This window comes from Macaca thibetana, chromosome 1 (genome assembly GCF_024542745.1).
Source record: "Macaca thibetana thibetana isolate TM-01 chromosome 1, ASM2454274v1, whole genome shotgun sequence".
In the NCBI taxonomy this organism is placed as follows: Eukaryota; Metazoa; Chordata; class Mammalia; order Primates; family Cercopithecidae; genus Macaca; species Macaca thibetana.
This window is the reverse complement of record NC_065578.1, coordinates 184,535,551-184,561,979: the sequence shown is the minus strand read 5'-3', so window position 1 is coordinate 184,561,979 and position 26,429 is coordinate 184,535,551. Positions and strand designations below refer to the sequence as shown.

The 26,429-nt window shown below is 38.1% G+C and overlaps 1 protein-coding gene and 1 pseudogene across 6 annotated transcripts in view; one reads left to right on the top strand and one right to left on the bottom strand.

Moving 5' to 3' along the window:
- RALGPS2 (Ral GEF with PH domain and SH3 binding motif 2) overlaps window positions 1-26,429 on the top strand; it is a 242,347-nt gene that overhangs the window by 68,484 nt on the left and 147,434 nt on the right. The gene's annotated exons all lie outside the window — the stretch shown is intronic.
- On the bottom strand, window positions 9,588-10,997 carry LOC126950271 (tyrosine-protein phosphatase non-receptor type 2-like; annotated as a pseudogene).

The following is a 26,429-nucleotide window of genomic DNA, read 5'->3' as shown; positions in this document are numbered from 1 at the left end:
AAAAAATTAGCCAGGCAAGGTGGTATGTGTCTGTAGTCCCAGCTACTCAGGAGGCCGAGGCTAGAGAATTAAAGTCCGGGAGGTCAAGGCTGCAGTGGCCATGATCGAGCCACTGCACTTCAGCCTGGGCAACAGAGGGAGACCCTGTTTTAAAAAACAAAACCAAAAGCATATGAAGAATAATACAGTTAATCCCTAACTTAAGAAATTAATCAATGCAGTTGAAGCACCCTACTAGTTCACATTAATGTGTAAGAAGTCTTTATTAAAAATATTGGCTCTTTGTCTCTTGTTTTACTTTTCCCTGTTTTATCTTTTGTCACCCAACTTACTGTATTTCATTGAATCTAAAATGGCTTCAGTTGCAAGATGCACTATTTATGTACATCTAAAAATAAGAAATGGCATTCGATTTTAAGAGGCATCCTAATCCTAATTTCAGAGATTTTAAAAGGTAAGAAAATGCACATCTAAGAATTGATGAAATACATGTATTTCACTGTCTTGCGCCTTTTTTTTTTTTTTGAGACAAAGTCTTGCTCTGTCGCCCAGGCAGGAATGGTGGTGGCATGATCTCGGCTCACTGCAACCTCCACCTCCCAGGTTCAAGCAATTCTCTGCCTCAGCCTCCCGAGTAGCTGGGATTGCAGGTGCCCGTCACCACGCCTAGCTAATTTTTTTGTATTTTTAGTAGAGACGGGGTTTCACCATCTTGGCCAGGCTGGTCTTGAACTCCTGACCTCGTGATCCACCCATCTCAGCCTCCCAAAGTGCTGGGATTACAGGCGTGAGCCACTGCATCTGGCCAGTGCCACCTTTAACCAGATGATCAATCTCTTGTTTCTGTTTCTATTGTGAGTCCTAGAAAGCCTTTCCTTTGTCAAAATATATTTTAAAATTCACCTGTGTTTACTTCTAGTATTTTTATGGCTTAAATATTTTTCATTTTTAATTCATCTTATTTTAATGTAGGATCTAATTTTTGTCTTTTTACCCAGATGGTTAAACAGTTGTCAAAAAGTTAAATGATATTAATGATTTTTTTTTTTTTTTGAGACAGAGTCTTACTCTGTCACCCAGACTGGAATCCAATAGCATGATCACAGCTCACTGCAGCCTTGACCTCCCAGGCTCAAGTGATCCTCCTGCCTCAGCCTCCCAAGTAGCTGTGACTATGGGTGCACACCACCAAACCTGGCTAATTTTTTTTTTGTCTTTTGTAGAGACATAATCTCTACTATGTTGCCTAGGCTGGTTTTAAACTCCTGGGCTCAAGTGATCCTCCTGCCTCAGCCTCCCAGAATGCTGGGATTACAGCGTGAGCCACCACGCTTGGCCACATTAATGATTTTAGAACAAGTAGTGATATGCTCAAATGAGCTGGCGAGGAAAACAATATGCCTTTGGATTTTGGTTGGGTCTAGTCAAAAATTATCAGTTTTATTTTCTAATAGATGAATATATATATATATTTTTGAGATGGAGTCTCACTCCATCGCCCACGCTGGAGTGCAGTGGCACGATCTTGGCTCACTGCAACATCCACCTCCCAGGTTCAAGCGATTCTCCTGTCTCAGCCTCCCAAGTAGCTGGGATTAGAGGTGCATGCTGCCATGCCCGGCTAATTTTTTGTATTTTAGTAGAGACAGGGTTTCACCATGTTACCCAGGCTGGTCTCGAACTCCTGAGCTTAGGCAGTCTACCCGCCTTGGCCTCCCAGAGTGCTAGGATTACAAGTGTGAGCCACGAAGGTCAGCTAATAGATGTATGTCTTAAATTTGCATTGTAAGGAATGTGAACGTCAAAACTAAATTTGAATTTTATGTTTCCTTAAATTTCTAATGAGTATCTACATGTTCTTGGGATCAGTCATATAGTTTACTAAGTTAAAATTAAATACATTTTTTAAGGATAGGCAATGGTTATAATTCTTTGATGAAAGTCTGTATGAATCTGGGCAAGTTACTTAACATTCAGCTTTTTTATTTGTAAATGGGTGTAATAGTGCCTTCTCATAGGATCATTGTAAGGATTTCTTTTACTCCTTCTTTCAGAATTTTGAAGATCAAATGTAATTATAGCCCAGATTCTGTTGCATCTGTGGTTATTCTAGATCTCTAGGGTTACTGGAGTAAATTATTTGTATACCTCTTCCAGTCCTGATTTAGATTTCCAGGATTTGTCTAGAACATTTTTTTGCCTTCTGGAATTAGCTTACATGACAAATCTGTATGTTTTCTGTTGCTTTTCTTAAGCTACAGTTTTGTGTGTGTGCTGAAATATTCATAGATAATTTAGGGGTTTGTAGGTGGGTGATTAGTAAGGTTTTTTTTTTTTTTTTTTTGCAATTTTGATATGCTGATATATTTTTGTATGTTTGTGTAGTTTAGATCCTATCTCTTAAAGCTAGAGGGACAGGAATAAGTCTACTTAAAGAGAAACATTTTGAGAATATCTTACAGATAAGAAACTCTACTTCTGACTTGCTTGTTTTGGTCACTGGCATTTTTTAATGTTTTCTTGTAAGCACAGTACTTGAGAGTGTTATCATGGAAGTATTGTTGTTCATGTCTTCTTGGTGAGAGGCAGTCTTACATGTGAAACCACAGTAAATAACATAAAACAATATGTTGTTTTGTGTCAGATTGAAGAGCATTAGCAGTTCACAGAAGAAGAGGCTCAATGAGGACAGGAGGAGTGGTCCTTAAGGAATGTGTTTCATTTAGGTGGAAAGAACGTACTGATTATTGAAACAGCATGACTCAAGATGTGGCAGCAAGAACTAGGTTTTGTTGGCACGATTTGGATTGAAGGGTTTGTTTGGAATGTGGCGGGAAATACAGTACATTTGATGCGGTAGGACTAAATATGCAGTCCTTAGAAATGAAGCAGGGGAAATTAGAATTGAAATGATAGTACATATTGTTATTCAGTAGCTTAGCATGTCACTCTATTTCCTTTCTTCAAGAGAGCCAAAAGGTGACAGATAGAACTCATTGCCAAAAGGTTTTTAAAGATACCACTTTGAAGGTTTGGACTTAAGGGAACAAGCAGTACTAATGAAGCCATCTGTGCTGCACTTGTTTATCTAAACAGTTTGGACAGCTGAACTGGCTGTAGGAATCAAGTTAACAAACCTAGCCCCCTCATCTGCTTGATTCCAATACGGCCTAATAGATACAGCTGTAAGGATGAATAGGGTCATTGATACTACTTCTGACCCTGAACAGTATTTGAAATAATAGACGATAGTGGGTTTTCCTCCTCGGTTGTGGTACTCTTGATGGAGTATGGCAACCTTTGACTTAATAGTCACTGGACCTGTATTTCATGTCTTGTGTGATGCTGTGAATTATATGATTCCCTTAGTAACAACCAAAATTTGTATTTATAACTACTTAATTACTATAACTAAGTAGATTAGAAATCCTGGCAAGACTTTTGAGTCCCAGAGTAGTAGTGATTTATCTGAGCCAGTATCCTAGGTATGTAATTTATAATTCTGGCTTGCCCACAGTTCTTTTGGAGGAAATCTGCTTTTTCTACAGTACATTGCAGAAGAACAGACCTCAATAGCAATTTTTTTTTAACCATATAAAACTGTATTGCAGTGGATTGATCCAGCAGTGGGCATTTGACCTAAGGGCTGCTAATTCATCAGCCACCTAAAAACCCAGGATTGTCTGGTTGGGAAAATTTATAGTCAGTTATAGAAAACATGGAGTTAATTTGCTATCGAGCCATGGGAGCTGAAGCTGGAAAGATGTGTTGGTGTAGAGTCCTGTAAAACTAAAGTTTAAAGGAATGGAAAGTAGATGTAAACAGAAGCTATGAATTACAGAAATGATAAAGGAGATGAGGAAGCCATTTGGTAACTATAAAAGAGTAGGGCATATGTGCTGAGAGAAGTGCAAAATTCTGAGAGAAACCATGTGGTTTGAGAGGGAGGCACACAACACGAGAGTGAAGATTCTAGTTTCTGGCACTGTAGATGCTGTTCTTCCTTTAGTACTTCTGTGGCTCCTGCCCTTCTTGAGACTACATTCATTCCTCCCCACCCCTAGGAAAGATTGTAGGCTTTGGTGTTAGACATTTGACATTAGAATTCTGGCTGTTTTACCAGCCCCTGCAACCTTGGACAAACTGCTTAACCTCTCTGTCTCAAATCTTTCTCATCTGTAAAATGAGCATCATAACAATGCCTTTTCTCACTGGATTGATGTGAGGATTAAGTGAGAATGACACACGGAAAGCTTAGAACAATGCTAAGCGTATAACAAATGTTCAATAAGTAGTATCATATATGTAATGATATTTGAGGTAATTTGATTTTTTTTGCAACTAAAAGAGTCTAACTATAGTTAATCTCCTTGCTGATTCACTTAGAGCAGAGTAATCTTGTGTGAGTGGGGGCTGGGTAAATAAGATAAGGTATAAGGAGTTAGAAAATACTGTCTTATACAGTGTGAATAATAATATATTCAGCATTTAATAGATGCTTGGTGTTCTAAGCATTTTACCTGTATTAACTCATTGGATGTTTCTGTTACCTTCATTGTAAAGATGTAGAAACTAAGGCACAGAGAGGCTAACCAACTTGCCCAAGGTTATACAATATGTAAGGGACAGAAATAGAATTCAAACCCAGGTGGTTCAGTTACAGAGTTTTAATTTTTAAATATCTAATTCCTTTTCAATTCTTCCTTTTTAAAAGAAGTTAAGGAGGAGGTCTCAGTTTGTTGTTACTATTTCTTTTATGTTTTTCTAGTACTTGCTTCTCTCCCATTTTGACAAAGACGTAGTATACAGCAAGTCTAGAAACTTAGGTGGGCAAGATGTGATACTTGGTAACGTTCCTGTACTGTACACGAAGTGGTATATCATCTGAAGGAAAAGTTAAAGGTTTACTATAAATCCTAACACAATTCTGTGAAACAATGAGTTGTAGCTAAGAAGCCAACAAAGGAGATAAAATGGAATTAGAAACTACACTTATTTATTCAGAAGAACGCATAAAAAGAGAAAAAAATGGGACAAATATGAAGCAGATAGCAAAATATAATAGACTTAAACCTATAAAATCTAGAAGACCTAAACACATTAAGAAGCAGAAATGGGCTGGGCGCAGTGGCTCATGCCTATAATCCCAACACTTTGGGAGGCTGAGGTGGGCAGATCATGAGATCAGGAGATTGAGACCATCCTGGCCAACATGGTGAGACCCTGTCTCTACTAAAAATACAAAAATAAGCCGGACATGGTGACGCATGCCTGTAGTCCCAGCTACTCAGGAGGCCGAGGCAGGAGAATTGCTTGAACCTGGGAGATGGAGGTGGCAGTGAGCCGAGATCGTGCCACTGCACTCCAGCCTGGCAACAGAGTGAGATTCTGTCAAAAAAAAAAAAAAAAAAAGAAGCAGAAATGGTGACATTGGATAAGAAAACAAGAGTTAACCATCTCCTGCCTGCAAGAAGCCTACTTTAAATATTAAGACACAAATAAGCTAAAAGTAAAAGATGGAAAAAGATACACCATGCTTGTAATAGTCAAAAGAGCATTATGTGGCTGTATTAATATCCGACAAGACCCAAGCAAAGAGTATTTCCAGGGATAAAGGATGCCATTATAAAATGATAAAGAGGACAGTTAATCAAGAGGATGTAATAGTTCTGAACATTTATGCCCTTAATATCAGAATTTCAAAATACTTTAAACAAAAACTGATAGTATTCAAAGGAGAAATTGTCATATCCCCAATTTGAGTTGGATACTTACTCTTCTTTCAATAAATGATATAATAAGCGGACAGAAAATCATAGGTATATATAGTAGGCTTAAACAATACTGTCAGCCAATTTAACTCAATTAATATTTAGAGAATCTCCACCCGACGATAACAGATTATTCTCAGTTTACTCAAATATCTACAGAACATTTTTCATGACGGTCTATATTTTGGGCCACAAAAAAGTCTCAATAATTTAAAAGGATTGAGATCCTTCAGACGATGTTCTCTGATCACAGTGTAATTCAATTTGAAACTGTTAACAAAATGGGGGAAAATCTAGTCTTTGGAAACTAAACAACAGAATTTAAAATAATTTATGGTTCAAGGAAGAGATCAAAAGGGAGATTATAAAGTCTTTTGAACTGAATCAAGATGAAAACAACGTATCAGAGTTTGTGGTACTGGTTGTGGTGGCTCATGCCTGTAATCCCAACACTTTGGGAGTCTGAAGTGGGAGGATCATTTATGGCCAGGAGTTCAAGGCCAGGTTGGGCAACATAGCAAAACCCTGTCTTTACAAAAAAAAAAATTTAAAAATTAGCCAGGCATGGTGACATATACCTGTAGTCCTAGCTACTGGAAAGGAGAATCACTTGAGCCCAGGATATTGAGGCCAGTGAACTATGATTACGCCACTGCAGCTTGGGGCAACAGAGTGAGACCCTGTCTCTTAACAGAATAAGTAAATAAAAAAGAATTTGTGGGATACTATTGAAGTAGAACTCAGACAGAATTTATAGCCCTGAATGCCTACATAAGAAAAGAAGATCTCAAATCATTCACTTACATTTTCTACCTTAAGGCATTAGAGGAAAAGCAGATTAAACTAATTACAGGAAAGGGAATACTAAAGATCAGTGTGGATATTATTATTGTTTAACTTTCTCCTCATTAGAAAGAATCAATGAAAATGATTTTGATGTAAAATGAAAGCAATTACAGTAAAGGAAATGATAAAGATCAGTGTGGAAATTATTGTTTTTAAACTTTCTACTAATTAGACAAAAATCAATGAAAATTGATTTTATTGGTGTTGCCACAGAACCAATTTAAGTTAAAAAATTTGTTCTGTGGCAACATCGATAAAATTGATGAAGCTCTAGCTATACTGATTGAAATCAGGAATGACAGAAGTGGCATCATTACAGAGTCTACAGATATAAAAGGATAACAGGAATACTGTGAATAACCTTATGCCTATACATTTTAAAACAGAGATGAATTGGACAAATTTTTTGAAAGACACATACTACCAAGCTTCACTCAAGAATAGACAACCTGAAATAACCCTGTATCTGTTAAAGAAATTGAATTTGTGATTACAATATTTCCACACCAAAAAATAAATAAATAAATAACTTCAGACCCAGATGACTTCACAAGTAAATTCTGTTAAACGTTTAAGGAAGAATTAAGACCAGTTTTATATAAACACTTCCAGAAAATTGCAGAAGAAGAAATACTTCCTCACGTACTTTGTGAGCGTAGCATTACCTTCTTACTCAAACTCTTCTTACTCAAACTAGATAGACATTATGAGACAAGAAGATTACACAGAAATATCTCACATGAGCATACATAAAAAAGTTCTAACCATATTTTAACAAATTGAATGTAACAGTTTATTTAAAAATACATCATAATTAACTGGGGTTTATTTCAGAAATGCAAAGTTGGTTTAACATTTAAAAAGCGCAATCATTGTAATTCACTACAATAAGTAAAAAAGAAAAACTATATGATCATCTCAGAAAATTGGGGACAGGGGAGGCAAGCATTTGATAATCTAACCTTCATTCTGGGTAGTCACTTTGAGAAAACTAGGATTAGAAAGGAACTTCTTCAGCCCAGTGAAGGATGTCTCTAAAAAAACTGTAGGTGGCATCATATTTAATGGTGAAAGACTGAATGATTTTTCCCTAAGACCAGCAACAAAACAGATGGCTACTCTCACCACTTCTGTTTCACAGTGTGCTGGAGTTGCATTGCAGCCAATACAGTCAAGAAAAATAAATAGACTGGGTGTGCTGGCTCACGCCTGTAATGCCAACACTTAGAGAGGCTGGAGAGCAGGGGTGGATCACTTGAGTTCAGGAGTTCGAGACCGTCCTGGCCAACATGGTGAAACCCCGTCTCTACTAAAAATACAAAAAAATTAACCCAGCTTGGTGGCGGGTGCCTGTAATCCCAGGTATTCAGGAGGCTGAGGCAGGAGGATCAGTTGAAACTGGGAGGGCGCACCACTGTACTCCAGCCGGGGCGAGAAAGTGAGACTCCATCTCAAAAAAAAAAGAAAAGAAAAGGCATCCAGATTGGAAAGGAGGAAGTAAAGTATCTTCTTTGTAGACGACATGATTGTTTGTAGAAAATCTGATGGAACTTGCTGCAAAATTTTTGGGACTAAGTGAATTTAATAAAGTTGTGGATTACAGAGTCAGTCTATAAATATCAATTGTATTTATTTAGCAATGAGCAGTTAGAAATTGAAATGTGATAAAAAGCAGTACCATTGATAATAGTATCAGATATGAAATACTGTAAACTACACAGCATTGTAGAAAGAAAGTGAAGAAGACTTAGATAAGTGGGGAGATATTCTTTGTTTATGGGTGAGAAGACTCATTGTTGCTAAGATGACAATTATCCCTAAATTGATCAATGCGATTCCAATGAAAATGCTAGCAGGCTTTTTTTGGGGCAGGGGGATAGAAATTGACAAGCTGATTCTGAAATTCATGTGGAAACGTAAAGGACGTAGAATAGCCAAAACAGCTTTGAAAAAAGAAGAACAAAGTTGGAGGTCTAATGCTATCTAACATCACAATTTATTATAAATCTATAGTGGTCAAAACAATGTTGTATTTGTATAAGAATGGCAAAATAGATCTATGGAACAGAGCAGAATCCAGCAGTAAGCCAGTACATAAATGGACAACTGAATTTTGACAAGGTGCAAAGGCAGTTCAGCAGAGAAAGGATAGTCTATTCAACAAATAATGCTGGCACAATTGGATATCCAAATGCAAACAAATGAACTTCAGTCTGTATCTTGCACTGTTTGTGAAAATGAACTCAAAATGAATCAAAGACCTAAATGGTAAAGCCTAAGATTACAAACTTTTGGCAAAATTAGGACAAAATCTTTATTTTGAGTCAGGCAGAATTTTTAGTTATAACACCAAAAGCATGATCCATAAAATAGCACATTGATAAAATGATTTTTTTTAATCAAATTGAAAATGTGCTCTTCCAAGGAGGATTCTTTTGTTTTGTTTTGTTTTGTTTGAGATTCTTTCTGTCACCCAGGCTGGACTGCAGTGGTGTGATCTTGGTTCACTGCAACTTTCACTTCCTGGGTTCAAGCAATTCTGCCTCAGCTTCCCAAGTAGCTGGGACTACAGGCATGTGCCACCCACCACACCTGGCTAATTTTTGTATTTTTAGTAGAGATGGGGTTTCACTATGTTGGCCAGGCTGGTCTCAAACTCCTGACCTCAGGTGATCCACCCACCTCAGACTCCCAAAGTGCTGGGATTACAGGTGTGAGCCACCATGCCCAGCTGAAAAAAGAATTCTTAAGAGAATGAAAAGACAGGCTGCAGGATAGGAGAAAATACTTGCAAATCAAATGTGTGATTAAGACCTTGTATATAGAATATATACTAATGAACTCTCAACTAAACACCAACAATCCAATTTTTTAAAATCTGCAAAATATTTGATAGATACCTCACCACAGAAGATATGCTAAGTATATGAAAAGATGTTTAGTCTTTATATATATATATATTTTTATTTAACAATAGTATTTAATGCGCCAAAAAGTATAAAAATACAGTAGGAATGGCAGTACAATACAAAGTAATCTTTCCTAATTTGTTTCTTGTATATCTTTCTGCGTTTCATACACATATTATAAACACTTCACAACACATCACATTAAAGGTTCTGCAAAGTCTTATGCTGGTGGGTGCTCTTCATCCCCTGGATGTAAAGTTTACTTTGTAAACAAACAACTGTGAGGCAATCTAGAGGGTTAGCAAGCCTCACTTTAGTTTCCAGAGTGGGCTTCAGGTCTTGCTTTGCACATCAGTGGTTCAAAATTTATAGCTGCAGAATATTCTCAAGTCATAAATATTAGGTGTCTGTCAATCTTGGCCTTTTTCTTTTTCGTTCATTCTCATTTAGCCTCTGTTTCATCTGCTGCACCTTCTGAGCTGTGGTGGCCTTTCTTTCCTCTCGAATACATTTCCGTAGAGCGCTCTCATTGTTCTCCTCCATTGTATCTTGCATGTTAGAAGAAAGGCCTGTACATCAGTCACCTGTCAGTTTTTATTCTTCTAGACCTATTCTGTTCCCATTGTATTTTTCAGTCATTATTTTGTTTGGTGAATGACCAAAAGCTACGAGATAAGTCTTCCTTAGAAAGTTCTTTCCATCATTTCTGTATACTAGAATCTCCCTTTATACATTTGCTCCTTATATTATAGCCATGTATGAGAATCTCAGTTGATCTGGGGTCTGAGATAAGACCCATTCGGTATTTTCTCATGTTCAATAACACTTGTTTAATGTTAATATCGTCTCCTTTTTCCATCAAAACAAGACAAGTGTCTACCAGAGAGAAGATGCCGGAGTGCCCAATGCCTGCACTACAGTGGATCACTGCAGGCCCGTGGTCAGGGTTCAATGAGCCAGATTTTCTCACTTTAAACAAGAAATTGAGAAACGAAGCTGGTGATTTAGGGACTCCAAAATCTGGCCAGGTAGTATAATGAAAGTGAGATATTGTTCTGGTTTCACCACTGTTGATATTTTCTAATTGTAGTAGATGTACTGTATAATACGACTTCATATCTTCTGACAAGAGCTTCACATTGAATCCTGTTTCTTTACAGCATCTCTTGGTCATCTGTTGGCCAGTACTGTGCATGTTTAACTGATTCTTTTTTCACAATGTGGTTCAGCATGACAACTGCTTTGGTCTTCTGCTGCCAAACCATAAGCCAGAAATGGCAGCATGTGTTAGGAAGTGGACCCTGTGTTAAGATGTAACTTCTTTGTGCTTCTTCTGTGTCAACTAAGCTGGCATTAATATGATCATTCTCAGCATTTTGCAGTTTAACACAACTGTGATCATCAAGTACAGCGGCTGCCAGCGATGCTGAGCATCCAACTCCTTTAACTCCCGCTCAATGGTGGTGGGCATGGCAGCAGGAGCGAGCTGGTGTGAGCAGAACCTGCGCCAGCAGAGAGGCTCAGGCCCCGCACGATCCACGGAGAGCCTGTATTATATTAATTATCATGTTAATAGTCACTAAAGAAATGGGAACTAAAATCAGTGAACTAGCACTGCCTACCTGAAAGACTGACCATACCAAGTGTTAGCAAAGATGTGAAAGACTAGAACTCTATACTTTGCTGTTAGGACTGTAAAACAGTTCAACTACTTTAGGAGACAGTTTGGTTGTTTCTTAAAATGTTAACATACAGGCCGGGCACCATGTCTCACGCCTGTAATCCCAGCACTTTGGGAGGCTGAGGCAGGTGGATCACCTGAGGTCAGGAGTTCGAGACCAGCCTGGCCAACATGGTGAAACCCTGTCTCTGCTGAAAATATAAAAATTAGCCAGGCATCATGGCATATGCCTGTAATCCCAGCTACTCGGGAGGCTGAGGCAGGATAATCCCTTGAACCCGGGAGGCGGAGGTTGTGGTGAGCCAAGATTGCGCCACTACACTCCAGCCTGGGCGACAGAGTAAGACTCTATCTCAAAAAACAAACAAACAAACAAACAAACAAAAAAACCTTAACGTACACCTACCAGCAGTTCCACTCCTAGGTATTTACTGAAAAGACTCGTGCACTAACGTTCACAGCAGCTTTATTTATGATAGTCACAAACTGGAAAAAATGGATAAACAAATTGTGATGTAACTATACTATTTAGCAATATAAATGAATGAACTATTTATTGATAGTCACAACAACAGGGATGAATCTCAAAATAATTATGCAGAGCAAAAGAAGGCAGGCACTGGCTGGGCACGGTGACTCACACCTGTAATCCCAGCAGTTTGGGAGGCTGAGGCAGGTGGATCACCTGAGGTCGGGAGTTCAAGACCAGCCTGGTCAACATAGTGAAACCCCATCTCTACTAAAAATACAAAAATCAGCCAGTTGTGGTGGCAGACACCTGTAATCCCAGCTACTCAGGAGGCTGAGGCAGGAGAATCGCTTGAACAGGAGGCGGAGGTTGTAGTGAGCCGAGATGGCACCACTGCATTCCAGCCTGGGTGACAGAGCAAGACTCCATCTCAAAAAAAAAAAAAAAGAAGGTAGGCACTTTGGTGGTGACTAAGTATGTTCCCTATCTTGATTTTTCATAGGTGTATACTGTATATATAGTTTGAACTATATAATTTATTACATGTAACCTATATATATAAATAAAGGTTTTTTGTTTGTTTGTTTGTTTGTTTTACATTGATAGGGATGGAGTCTTGCTATGTTGCCTAGGCTAGTGTTGAACTCCTGGGCTCAAGCTGTCCTCTTGCTTACAGGTACACACCACCAACAACCCATTTAGTCTATCACTTAATTGATAGACTAAAATTTAGCTTTTGTTTTTGGACCAAATCTGTTTTTAAAAATTTTTAAATTCATGCAGGCTGAGTGCAGTGGCTCAAGCCTAATAATCCTAGCACTTTGGGAGGCCAAGGTGGGTGGATCACCGGAGGTCCAGAGTTTGAGACCAGTGTGGCCAACATGGTGAATCCTTGTCTTTACTGAAAATACAAAAATTAGCTGGTGCCTGTAATTCCAGCTACTCGGGAGACTGAGGCAGGAGAATCACTTGATCCCAGGAAGCAGAGGTTGCAGTGAGCCGAGATCACGCCATTGCACTCCAGCCAGGGCAACAGAGCAAAAACTTTATCTTAAAAAAAAAAAAAAATAATATATATATATATATGTGCAATAAAGATTTACTACAGATAGAAAATGATAAAAGATTGATTACAAACTTTATATAACATGCATTAGGGTTCTCTAGAGGGACTGAACTAATGGAATAGAGATATATATATATTAAGAGGAGTTTATTAAGTATTAACTCACAGGATCACCAGGTCCCACAATAGGCTGTCTGCAGGCTGAGGAGCAAGGAGAGCCAGTTTGAGTTCCAAAACTGAAGAACTTGGAGTCTGATGTTTGAGGGTGGGAAGCCTCCAGCATGGGAGAAAGGTGTAGGCTAGGAGGCTAGGCCAGTCTCTTCTTCACATTTTTCTGCCTGCTTATGTTCCAGCCACACTGGCAGCCGACTAGATTGTGCCCACCTGGATTAAGGGTGGGTCTGCTTTTCCCAGCCCACTGTCTCAAATGTTAATCTCTTTTGGCAACACGCTCACAGACACACCCAGAATCAATACTTTGAATCCTTCAATCAAGTTGACAGTATTAACTATCACATGCATCATTACTTCATTTTTCATATACTTTAATATATACAAAGCAGAAAAAGTTGAAAGAAATTTTGTTTTTAGAAATCATTAAGAAATAAAATTCCTTTGGAGTAGTGGTTTTCAGCTGGAGACTGTTGTCTTGGAGACATTTGATTTCACAACTGTTACTGGAATCCACTGGGTAGAGGCCAGAGATACTTCCACACAGCCTGCAATGCACAGCAAAGTCCTCCTCAACAAAGAATTATCTAGTTCCAGATGTTAGCAGTGCCAAGGTTGAGAAACCCTGATTTGGAGTATCTAAAGTCAATTTTAGTTGTTTATTATTTAATCATGTGTTATTACATGTTCATGTGTTGAATATGTTACTGCCAAAACAAGTTGCTAAACAAAAACCTTTTAAGAAAATTGTGTATTAGGCCTTTGGGGATGTGTGGATGATGTGTTCATGAGACTCTTTGATTCATGAAATAATTATTTTTGCGTAGCCACCTGGAGTTCTATTTGGATGTGTTGCAGTACTTGTTTTCATATCCTTTGAAAAAAAATGTTGAAATATTACCACTTGTACACCTCATTCCCCAACCTAGTCTGATAGAGGCCACCAGTAGAGCTTAATTTTAATTGATAGACTAAAAATTAGTTTTTTAAAAAATAATTGGTGGCTATTCAAAATCTGAAATTTAGATTTAAGATTTATTAATTTTGAATGCCTACCTAGCCAGCTTTTTTTCCAGTGTTCCATAAATAGGCCAAGATCCTGGTTCTTAGATCTAACTTTAGCAGTTTTACCGATAACCCTTGGATCTTTAGTATTTTCTTCTTTTTCCATTTTAAAAGAGAACCTTGAGGAGAGAGAAAGTAGATATGAATGGAAGAATAGGGGGAAGGACAATGATTTGGATTGGTTTGAAACGTTGGCCCCTAATATGTTGTGTTTGAGGAGTGGTATTTTTCTAAACGGAGTAATACTTGGGATTTTGTAAGTTCATTTTGATGAGGATCTTAGAGGTAGCTTGCTGCTCTTGCAGTTATCTACAGCTGCTCCAGAAGACTGATGGCTATATGACTGGATTTGATCCATGCACAGAGGTAGAGAGTACCTTACTTTGCATATTACTTACATCTATTGCACTAAAGCAATGCTTTCTGGCTGGGTGCAGTGGCTCACGCCTGCAATTCCAGCACTTTGGAAGGCTGAGGCAAGCGGATTGCCTGAGCTCGGGAGTTCAAGACCAGGCTGGGCAGTGTGGCAAAACCCCATCCCTACAAAAACAACAACAACAACACCACACACACACACACACACACACAAATTAGCCGAGCATGGTGGCACACACCTGTAGTCCCAGCTACGTGGAGGGCTGAGGCAGGAGAATCTCTTGAGCCTGGGAGGTTGAGGTTGCAGTGAGCCAGTATCACGCCACTGTACACCAGCCTTGGTGACAGAGTGAGACTCCGTCTCAAAAATAAATAAATAAATAAATAAATAAATAAATAAATAAACAAACAAAACAGTACTTTCTGAAGTAGAATCTATCCATTTTTGTTCTAGGTGAGAGGTTGGCAAACCTCTAAAGGCCCGAAGAGTAAATAATCTATGCTTTGCAGGCCATGCAAGTCTCTGTTGCAGCTGTTCAGTTCTGCCTTTGTAGTTTGAAAGCAGCCATAGACAACACATAAATGGATGAGTGGCTGTGTTCTGTTAAAATTTTGTTTACAAAAATGGGGCTGGATTTAGCTTGTGGGCCAGTTTGCCAAACGCTGTTCTAGGCCACCAGTGTTTCCTCTTTGGGATATTTGACATTTTCTGCTTAATTTTCCAGTGGTGGCTTATTGCAAATAAAAGAGAGTGGCACCCTTTCACTTGCAGCTACTGTGCTGTGTGTAATGGCTTTTACTGATGATGGTATGTAATAAGTGAATGGCGTGAACTTTAAGAAGTAGAATAAGGCAACCTTAGCTTTTTTCTCTCTCACAGTCTGCATGCAGCTGGTTGATGAATTCAGGCCCTTTTACTTTGAAAAGTCTCTGGAATTAGGTTTTTTAATGTTCGTATTTATAATTTCTTGGCTGCAGTAGGATAATAAACCTCCTTATTGCTCCTTCTGCATTTAAGGTTCTCAAATTCATCAATGTCCACAAATGTTACCTAAGTTACCTTTCTAAAATAAAAGTATTGTGGTACACTTCTCTGTCTATAATTATGCAGGGACTCCCAGTCGCCCAGAGCAATGGTTCTTAACTGCTTTTTATTCCTGAGTCCCTTTGAAAATCACTAATAGCTGTGGACCCAGGAAAATGAGTTTATTTTTGTGTGTGTTCATGTACACAGTTTTCATACTTCGGGGGAATTGGGCAATGTATGGCCCTAAAGTATTATGCATGTCTCTTAGTTAGGAAATCTTGATTTACATTAAAGTGCATTTCTTTCCATGCTGTCGTAAGTGCTTCATGAGCTGGCTAGAGTCTATCTTTGTAGTTTATCTTCCATGTTCACACACACACACACACACCCCCCATGCACTCCACCTCCCCAACCCGTTGTGCTTTTTTCTACAAAGAACCAACATTCCTCCGTTGTGGCAATTTCTTCCATTCTTGTGGCTTTGCAAATAGCATTTCCTTGTGCCAGGATTGCCCTTACCATAAATTTCCCTTCCATATGCCCATTTTCTACTTGTTAAGACTCATCTCAGATATCAGATTCTCTGTGAAGATATTCCTGACATCTCTTCCTTGGCAGACAGAAGTAAATATGAAGAAATTCTAGCAAATGAAACAAATAGGGACACCTTTTTTCGGATTGGGGAGGAAGATGGAAGGAAGGTTTATTGGAAAGCTTTATTTGCTCTTCTTGAGAGAGAACACTATTGCATAACCTTCTGAACCTCTCTACGCCTCCTTTTCTAAACTGATTATCAGTTTCTTAAATTGATTACATTATTGATAAATAATATTTATCTTGGAGGGGTGTTAGAATAAATGACGAGCAGTGTTTGAATCTCTGTAACACCTCAATACTTATACAGGAAATTCCCTTCTTCTGGTCATTGGGTGGCTTCTGGAACTTATGCAGGAAGGAGTAAGTGTATGTTCAGAGACCTGGTACTCTCAGTTCTTAATAAAAATGTTGTGCTGAAAAACTAGGTCATAAATTTACTAGAACATTTCTTGAAATCCTTCTGGTGAAATTAAACTGTGTGGGTAAGCTACAAGTCACTATGCAAATATTTATGTTGTTATAGGTATTGTTACTTTTAAAAGACCAGAGGGATCTTTACTATTAGAGCAAAAAACTTTTTTTTTCGTAGTCAGTTGCTGATAGAATAGATTCCTGGCTTTCACAAATTAACACTTATAATTGTGGGTTCTCAGTATTCCATGAATGACAGGGAGGATGCATGGCATATGATAGTTTGTAATTTGCTGAGCCCAGATTGGTCCTAGTCTACTACCGAGTGGGTAAATCTCAATGTGATTTGCTAATCTGTACTATTTGTGTAGTAATTTTTGTTTTTTTTGTTTTTGAGACAGGGTCTCACTCTGTTGCCCAGGCTGGCGTGCAGTGGTGCAGTCTTGGCCCACTGCAGCCTTGACCTCCCAAGCTGAAGCAGTTCTCTCACCCCAGCCTTCCAAGTAACTGGGACTATAGGACTATAGGCATGAACCACCATGCCCAGCTAATTTTTAATTTTTTCTTTTTTTTTGTAGAGATGGAGGTCTCGCTTTGTTGCCTAGGCTGGTCTTGAACTCCTGGGCTCAAGTGGCGCTCCCACTTCCCTCTCCCAAAGTGCTGAGATATACAGGTGTGAGCCATGTGGCCTGGCCATAGTAACTTTTGTTGCCAGCACTATCTTTCTACAGCTGGAGCCAACTCCTACTGCTGGTGATCAAAGAGAAGCAAAAAGCAATAGCTGTAGAAGGAAGAATTTAGAGTAAATTAAAGAATAAAATGTAACATTTCGTGATGGCTTTAATTCATGATTCATATGAGTCACCTTTACAGTTTACATAGTAATGTGAATAAGTATATATTATTTAAATCTTCTTAGAATTATTAAAGGTCTGTAGGAGTTAAAAAATAATTATACTTTAATGTTTTATATGCCATAGTAGTATTCTCCAATTTGGAAATCTTTCAAGTTGTCTTGGAAAAAATACTTCATAAACTTATACCAAGGGTCTATTGTAGTTGAAGTCATTGCTTAGGTATCCATTTGTTGAGACTTCTGAATTCAGTATGGTCTCTCTCTTTTTCTGTCTCTCTTTCTGTTTCTGTGTATATCCATCTGAATGGAATTTGTAAGATATAATTTAATAGTCCATTAATATGGACTCTACCTTTTCATTGTGTACAGTCCAGGCTTTCCTATTATTGTCACAAACATTGCCCTTTATTTCTTCAGACTCACTTCCTGATGCTTCCCACCTCCGTTTGCATTTGCCCTCTGTACTGTACTTGAACTACTGGCAGTCCACTGAATATGAGAAGGGATTTCACTGTTCCCTTTGTACATACTGTTTCCTTTGTCATCTTACTCAACTAAAAAACTTTTATCAGAAATGAAGAAGGAGAGAAACCAGTTATTTTACACCCGGCCACTCACACATTTCCATAGCATTTAAACATTCAAGAAGGGCTGACGGAAAGTGCCAAGGATTAGCAAACGGAAGACTTGAATTTAAGATCTACCTGTGCCATTAATTGGTTATGTGGCCTTGGCAAGATCACATGACCTTGGCATTGGATTGGTGTTGTCTTTTGTAAAATCAGGATTGGAACAAAGCAGTGGGTTAGCAAATTTGTCCTTTTTTTTTCTGCCTTCATATTCTTTCATTCTTACACATTTGAAAGATACAACACTTTCTCATCACTTTACAATGAATTCCTACAGCCATAATTCTCTATGGTATTCAGGGTTGGGACGTGGGCCCTGAGACGAGGCAAGCATTAAAAGACCTGGGGTTTGAAATGCACCCTAAGTTGAGATCTCTAAGATATCTTCCATCTCCTAAATAATATTCATCTGTATTATTAGCACGAGGCAAAAATATTTATGGATATATGAGCTTAGGTCCAAAAAGCTGTTCTTCAGCTTATTTTGTCTCAAGTCCAGATTGACGCTAAACAAGTGATCACTAACGCCATCTGTTGGTGGTAACAATTGTACTTTTTCTTTTAAAATTTATGTTGTAGCATAACGTTCACCATAATACTATCAAACAAAAATGTTGGGGACCAGGCGTCTCCGTTTTATTATGGAGTGGAGTTAGAGATACTTATGTAGCAAATGCTTTAAACAGGAGGAAAAGACCATAAAACACTTCAGTTTTAACAGTACCTGCATTAGAGTTGTGCTGTTTATTGGGTGTGCAGCTTTGTTGGTTTCTATGAAAATTTGCAGGTTGAAGGTTTGTTTGTTTTTTTTTTTTTTTTAGACGGAGTCTCGCTCTGTTGCCCAGGCTGGAGTGCAGTGGTGCAATCTTGGCTCACTGCAACCTCCACCTCCCGGGTTCATGCCATTCTCCTGCCTCAGCCTCCCGAGTAGCTGGGACTACAGGCACCTGCCACCATGCCTGGCTAATTTTTTGTATTTTTAGTAGAGACGGGGTTTCACCATGTTAGCCAGTACGGTCTTGATCTCCTGACCTCGTGATCCGCCCGTCTTGGCCTCCCAAAGTGCTGGGATTACAGGCGTGAGCCACCGTGCCCAGCCTGCAGGTGGAAGGTTTTTAAGTTGAGGAGCTTCTGTATAACTTGGGAGAATTTACAGTTTCCCTCCCTTTTTATTTTTAAATAATTTCAAACTAATAATAAAGTTAAAATAATAGTGTGTTAGGGTTCTCCAGAGAAACAGAATGAATAGGATGTGTATATATATTTTATTTTATATACATAATCCTTATTTATTACACATACTACATAATTAATTACACATACTACATACTTTCTTATATATACTATAAGGAATTGGCTCACATGATCCTGGAGGCTGAGAAGTCCCAAGATATGCCATTGGTACGCTGGAGACCCAAAATAGTTAATATGTAATTCCTGACTGAGTGTGAAGGCCTGAGAAGCAGGAGAGCCAGTGGTATAAGTTCTAGTCCAGAAGCCAGTAGGTTCTAGACCTGAGAAGAGTTTTGATGTTTCAGTCTTGAGTCCAAAGGGAGGAAAACACCAGTGTTCAGTTAAAGCACTCGTTCAGCCTTTTTGTTCTATTCATACTCTCAACAGATGAGTTCTGCCACATTGGGTGGGCAATCTGCCTTACTCAATCTACTGATTCAAATTTTTATCTAATCCAGAAATACCTTCACAGACACACCCAGAATAGTGTTTGACCAGATGTCTGGGCACCATGTGGTTCAGTCAAGTTGACATATAAAGTTATTCAAAATAATAAGAGAACTCCTATATACCTTCTACCTAAATTTACCAGTTTTTGTTTGTTTGTTTGTTTGTTGTGAGACAAAGTCTCACTCTGTTGCCTAGGCTGGAGTGCAGTGGTGCATATCTACTTGTGCCTCCCAGGTTCAAGTGATTATCCTGCCTCAGCCTCCCTCGTAGCTGAAACTACAGGCATATGCCACCATGCCTGGCTGATTTTTGTGTTTTTAGTAGAGATGGGGTTTCCCCTTGTTGGCCAGGCTGGTCTTGAGCTCCTGACCTCAGGTGATGTGCCTGTCTTGGCCTCCTAAAATGCTGAGATTACAGGCATGAGCCACTGTGCCTGGCCAGCTCACCAGTTTTTAACATTTTGTCACATTTCCTTTTTTCTTTTTATTTTTTTCCAATGTGTGTGTGATTTTTTCTTTTTTAATTTCAGTTTTTATTTTAGATTCGTGGGGTATATGTGTAGTAGATTTGTTCCTGGGGTATATTGTGTGATGCTGAGATTTGGGGTATGATTGATCCCATCACCTTGGTAGTGAGCATAGTACCCAGTAGTTAGTTTTTCAACCCTTCCCCCTTTCCCTCACTCCTCCTTCTAGTAGTGCCCAGTATCATTGCCATCTTTATGTCCACGAGTACCCATTGATTAGCTCCCACTTATAAGTGAGAACATGGCAGTATTTGCTTTTTTGTTCCTATGTTAATTTGCTTAGGATAATGGCCTCTAGCTGCATCCATGTTGCTGCAAAGGACATGATTTCCTTCTTTTTTTATGGCTGCATAATATTCCGTGGTGTACATGGACCACATTTTCTTTATCTAGTCCACCATTGATGGGTACCTAGCTTGATTCTGTATGTCTTTGCTATTGTGAATAGTGCTGTGATGAACATATGAGTGCATGTGTCTTTTGGTAAGAACAATTTATTTTCTTTTGAATGTTTTACCCAGTAATGGGGTTGCTGTGTCAAATGGTAGTTCTATTTTAACTTATATGAGAAATTTCCAAACTGCTTTCCATAGTGGCTGAACTATTAACATCCCCACCAACAGTGTATAAGCCTTCCCTTTTCTCCATAGCCTCCAACATCTGTTATTTCTTGACTTTTTAATAATACCTGTTCTCACTGGTGTAAGATGGTATCTGATTGTGGTTTTGATTTGCATTTCTCTAATGATTAGTGATGTTGAACATTTTTTTCATATGTTTGTTGGCCACTTGTATGTCTTCTTTTAGGAAGTGTCTGTTTGTATCTTTTGCCCCTTTTTTTTTTTTTGCTTGTTCAATTGTTTACATTCCTTATAAATTTTGAATATTAGACCTTTGTCAGATGCGTAGTCAGTCAGTATTTTCTCCCATTCTATAGGTTATCTGTTGACCCTGTTGATTGTTTTCTTGTGGAAGAGCTCTTAGTTTAATTAGGTCCCAGTTGTCAATTTTTGTTTTTGTTACATTTGCTTTTGAGGACTTAGTCGTTAAGTTATTTCACAAGGCACATGTCCAGAATGGCGTTTCCTAGATTTTTTTTCTAGGATTCTTATAATTTTAGGTTTTACATTTAAATCTTTAAATCCATCTTGTTAATTTTTGTATATGGTGAAAGGTAGGGGTACAATTTCATTGTTCTGCATATGGCTAGCCAGCTATCCCAGCACTATTTATTAAATAGGAAGACTTTTCCAATTGCTCATTTTTGTCAGCTTTATACAGGATCAGATGGCTGTAGCTGTTGGTTTTATTTATGGGTTCTCCATTATGTTCCATTGGTCTATATGTCTGTTTTGTACTAGTACCGTGCTGTTTTGGTTACCTACGGTAGCGTTATGGTATAGTTTGAACTCAGGTGTGTGATGCATCACACTTTGTTCTTTTTGCTTAGGATTGCTTTGTGGTTTTGGATTTTTGTTGTTGTTCCATGTGAATTTTAGAATAGTTTTTTTCTGGTTCTGTGAAAAATGATGTTTGTAGCTTTATAGAAATAGTGTTGAATCTGCAGATTGCTTTGAGCAATGTGGCTATTTTAATTTGGCCATGTCATTTATTTACCACAGGCTATTTGGCCTGTAGTTTAGTTGTTTTGTTGTGTTTTCGCCAGGTTTTGGTATCAAGGTGATGCTGACTTCATAGAATGAGTTTAGGGAGGAGTCCCTCCTTCTTAATTTTTTGGATTCTTTCAAACCAGCAGCATGGAATGCTTACCCATTTGTTTGCGTCAGGTGATTTCTTTCAGCAGTGTTTCGTAGTTTTTGTAGAGATCTTTCACCTCCTTGGTATTTGTTTGTTTCTGTGTATTCCTAGGTATTTTGTTGTTGTTGATTCTATCGAAAATGGAATTGTGTTCTTGATTTGGCTCTCATCTTGAACGTTATTGGTGTATGGAAATGTTATGATTTTTGTATATTGACTTTGTATCTTGAAACTTTACTGAAGTCATTTATCAGTTGTAGGATCCCTTTTGCAGTCTTTAGGGTTTTCTAGGTATAGAATCACATGGTCAGTGAAGAGAGCTAGTTGGACTTCTTTTTTTCCTATTTGGATGCCTTTTATTTCTTTCTCCTGTGCGATTGTTCTGACAAGGACTTCCAGTACTATGTTAAGTGAGAGTGGGTATCCTTGTCTTGTTCCACCTGTCAAGGGGAACACTTTTAGCTTTTGTCTGTTCAGTATGATTGGCTGTGGGTTTGCCATAGATGGCTCTTAGGTATGTTCCTTTGATGCCTAGTTTTTTTGAGGGTTTTTATCATAAGGGATGTTGGATTTTATCAAAAGCTTATTCTGTATCTATTGAGATGATCATAGGGTTTTTATTTTTAATTCTGTTTATGTGGTGAATCACATTTATTGATTTGCATATGTGGAACCAACCTTGCATCACAAGAATGAAGCCTGCTTAATCATGGCGAATTAACTTTTTGGTGTACTGCTAGTAGTGTGTTGAAGATTTTTACGTCTATGTTCATCAGGGATATTGGCCTGTAGTTTACTTGTTTTGTTGTGTTTTTGCCCGGTTTTGGTATCAAGGTGATGCTGGCTTCATAGAATGAGTTAGGGAGGAGTCCCCCCTCCTTGATTTTTTTGGAGTAGTTTCGGGAAGACTGTTACCAGTTTTTCTTTGTATGTCTGGTAAAATTTGTGAATCCATCTGGTCTAGGGCCTTTTTAGGTTGGTAGGTTTTTTATTATTCAGTTTTAGAATTTGATATTGGTGTGTTTAGGGTTTCTGTTTCTTTCTAATTCAGTCTTGGGGGGGTTGTGATTTTCCAGGAATTTCCAGGAATTCCATTTTCTCTAGATTTTTTAGTTTGTGTGTGTACAGGTGTTCATAATAGTCTTTGAGGATCTTTTGTATTTCTGTGGAATTGGTTGTAATGTCACTTTTGTCAATTCTGGTTGTGCTTATTTGGATCTCATTTCTTCTAAGTTTATCTATCTGGTGGTCTGTCAATCTCATATAACCTTTCAAAGAACCAACTTTTGGTTTCATTGATTCTTTTAATTTTTAATTTTTGGAGGTATATAGTAGGTGTATACATTTAGGCAGTACATGAGCTATTTAGATGGAGGCATACAGTGAGTAATAATCACATCATGGTAAATGGGGTATCCATCCCCTCAAGCATTTATCCTTTGTACAAGCAATCCAATTATACTCTTTTAGTTATTTTAAAATGTACAATTAAATTATTACTGACTATAGTCACCCTGTAGTGCTATCAAATACTAGATCTTACTCATTCTTTCTTTTTATACCCATTATCTGTCATTTCCTTACCCACCCCCCCACCTCCTGCCCTCATCCCCTCAACTGCCCTTCTCAGCCTCTGGTAACCATCCTTCTACTCTCTATCTCCATGAGTTCAATTGTTTTGATTTTTAGCTCCCACAAATAAATGAGAACATAAAGTGTTTATCTTTCTGTGTCTGGCTTATTTCACTTAACATAATGACCTCCAGTTCCATCCATGTTGTTGTAAATGACAGGATCTCAGTCTTTTTATGGCTGAATAGTACTCCATGATGTATATGTATAATATTTTCTTTATCCATTCATTCATCTGTTGATGGACACCTACAGTGATGTTGAGAACTTTTTCATATGCCTCTTTACCATTTATATGTTTTCTTTTGAGAAATGTCTATTCAGATCTTTTGCCCATTAAAAAAAATCAGATTATTAGATTTTTTTTTTTTCTGTAGAGTTGTTTGAGCTCCTTATATGTTCTAGTTATTAATCCCTTGTCAGATGGGTAGGCTGCAAATATTTTCTTCCATTCTGTGAGTCTTCTCTTTGTTGATTGTTTCCTTTGCTGTGCAAAAGCTTTTTAACTTGATATGATTCTATTTGTCCATTTTTATTTTAATTGCCTGTGCTTATGGGGTGTTAATCAATAGATTTTCTCCCAGACCAATGCCCTGGAGGGTTTTCCAAGTGTTTTCTTGTAGTAGTTTCATAGTTTGAGGTCTTCGATTTAAGTCTGTAATCCATTTTGGTTTGATTTTTGTATAAGGTGAGACTTAGGGGTCTAGTTCCATTCTTCTGCACATGGATAGCTAGTTTTCCCAGCCCTATCCTTTCCCCATTGCCAATGAATGTTCTTGGCACCTTTGTTGAAAATGAGTTCACTGTAGGTGTATGGATTTGTTTCTGGATTCTCTGTTCTGTGCAGTTGGTCTATTTGTATGTTTTTATGCCAGTACCAAGCTATTTTGGTTACTGTAGCTCTGTAGTATAATTTGAAGTCAAGTAATAGGATTCCTCAGTTTTGTTCTTTCTTTTCCCCGTCCCCCAGGATTGCTTTAGCTATTCTGTGTCTTCTGTGGTTCCATATAAATTTTAGGATTGTTTTTTCTATTTCCATGAAGAATATTATTGGTATGTTGATAGGGAATTGCATTGCCTGGAATCTGTAAATTAGTTAGTGTGTACAAGTTAAAAATATTGATTCTTTGAGTCCGTTAACATGGAATATCTTTCCATTTTTTTTGGCATCCTCCTCAATTTCTTTCATCAGTGTTTTATAGTTTCATTGTAGACATCTTTTACTTCTTTGGTTAAGTTACTTCCTATGTATTTTATTTTATTTGTGGTTCTTATAAATGGGATAACTTTTTAAAATTTCTTTTTCAGATTGTTTACTGTTAGCATATAGAAATGCTACTGATTTTTGTATGTTCATTTTACACCCTGCAACTTTACTGAATGTTTATCAGTCCTAATAGTTTTTTGGTGGAGTCTTTAGGTTTTTCCAAAAATAAGATAATATTATCTGTAAACAAGGATAATTAGCCTTCTTCCTTTCCAAGTTGAATGCTTTTTCTTTCTTTCTCTTGTCTGATTGCACTAGCTAGGACTTCCAGTACTGTGTTGAATAACAGTGGTGATAGTGGGCATCCTTGTCCTGTTCTGGAACATATGGTTGATGGAGTATTCTGTGTGTGTCTGTTAGGTCCAGTTGGTCTGTGTCAAATGTAAGTCCATAATTTTTTAGGTTTTTGCCTCAATGATCTAATGTTGTCATGGGGATGTTGAAGTTTCCCACTACTACTTGTGTGGCTAAGTCTTTTCTTAGGTTTAAAGGTACTTGTTTTATGAATCTGGGTGCTCTAATTTTGAGTGTGTATATATTTAGGACAGTTAAGTCTTGTTGAATTGAATATTTTGTCACTTTGTAATGCCCTTGTCTTTTTTTACTGTTTTTGGCTTAAAGTCTGTTTTCTGTGATATAAGAATAGTAACCCCTGCTCTTTTTTGTGTTCCCTTTGCATGATCTTTCTCCAGCTCTTTACTTTGAGCCTATGAGTGTCATTAGATGTGAGATAGGTCTCTTGAAGACAGCAGATGGATGAGTCTTTTCTTTTTGTTTGTTTTGTTTTGTTTTGTTTTGTTTTTTGAGACAGAGTCTTGCTCTGTCACCCAGGCTGGAGTGCAGTGGCGCAATCTCAGCTCACTGCAACCTCTGCCTCCTGGGTTCACGCCATTCTCCTGCCTCAGCCTCCTGAGTAGCTGGGACTATAGGCACTCGCCACTACGCCTGACTAATTTTTTGTATTCTTTAGTAGAGACGGGGTTTCACTGTATTAGCCAGGATGATCTCGATCTCCTGACCTCGTAATCTGCCTGCCTTGGCCTCCTAAAGTGCTGGGATTACAGACGTGAGCCACCGCGCCTGGCTGGGTCTTGTTTTTCTTATCCAGTGTGCCACTCTGTATCTTGAGAACTCTGCTGTTAGACTGATGGGGTTCCTTTTGTACGTGATCTGACCTTTTTCCCTATTTGTCTCTAAGATTATTTCCTTAGCATTGACCTTCGACAGTCTGGTGATGATATGCCTTGGTGATGTTCTTTTTGGATAGTGTCTCACAGGTGCTCTGGATTTCTTGTACCTGGATATTTATCTCTTTAGCAAGATTAGGGAAATTTTCTTGAATTATTTTTCTCAAATATATTTTCCAGGTGGTTTTCTTCTTCTCTGTCTCTTTCAGGAGTGCCAGTAGGTTTGGTCAGTTTACATAATCCCATATTTCTCAAAGACTTTATTGGTTTTTTTTTTTTTTTTTTTTTTTTTTGAAAGTCTTGCTCTGTCACCTAGGCTGTAGTGCAGTAGCACAATCTGGGCTAACCGCAACCTTTGCCTCTCAGGTTCAAGCGATTCTTGTGGCTCAGCCTCCCAGGTAGCTGACGTTACAGGTATGTGCCACCATGCCTGGCTAATTTTTGTGTGTTTTTTTTTTTTTTTTTTTTTTTTTTTTTTTTTTTTTTTTGAGACGGAGTCTTGC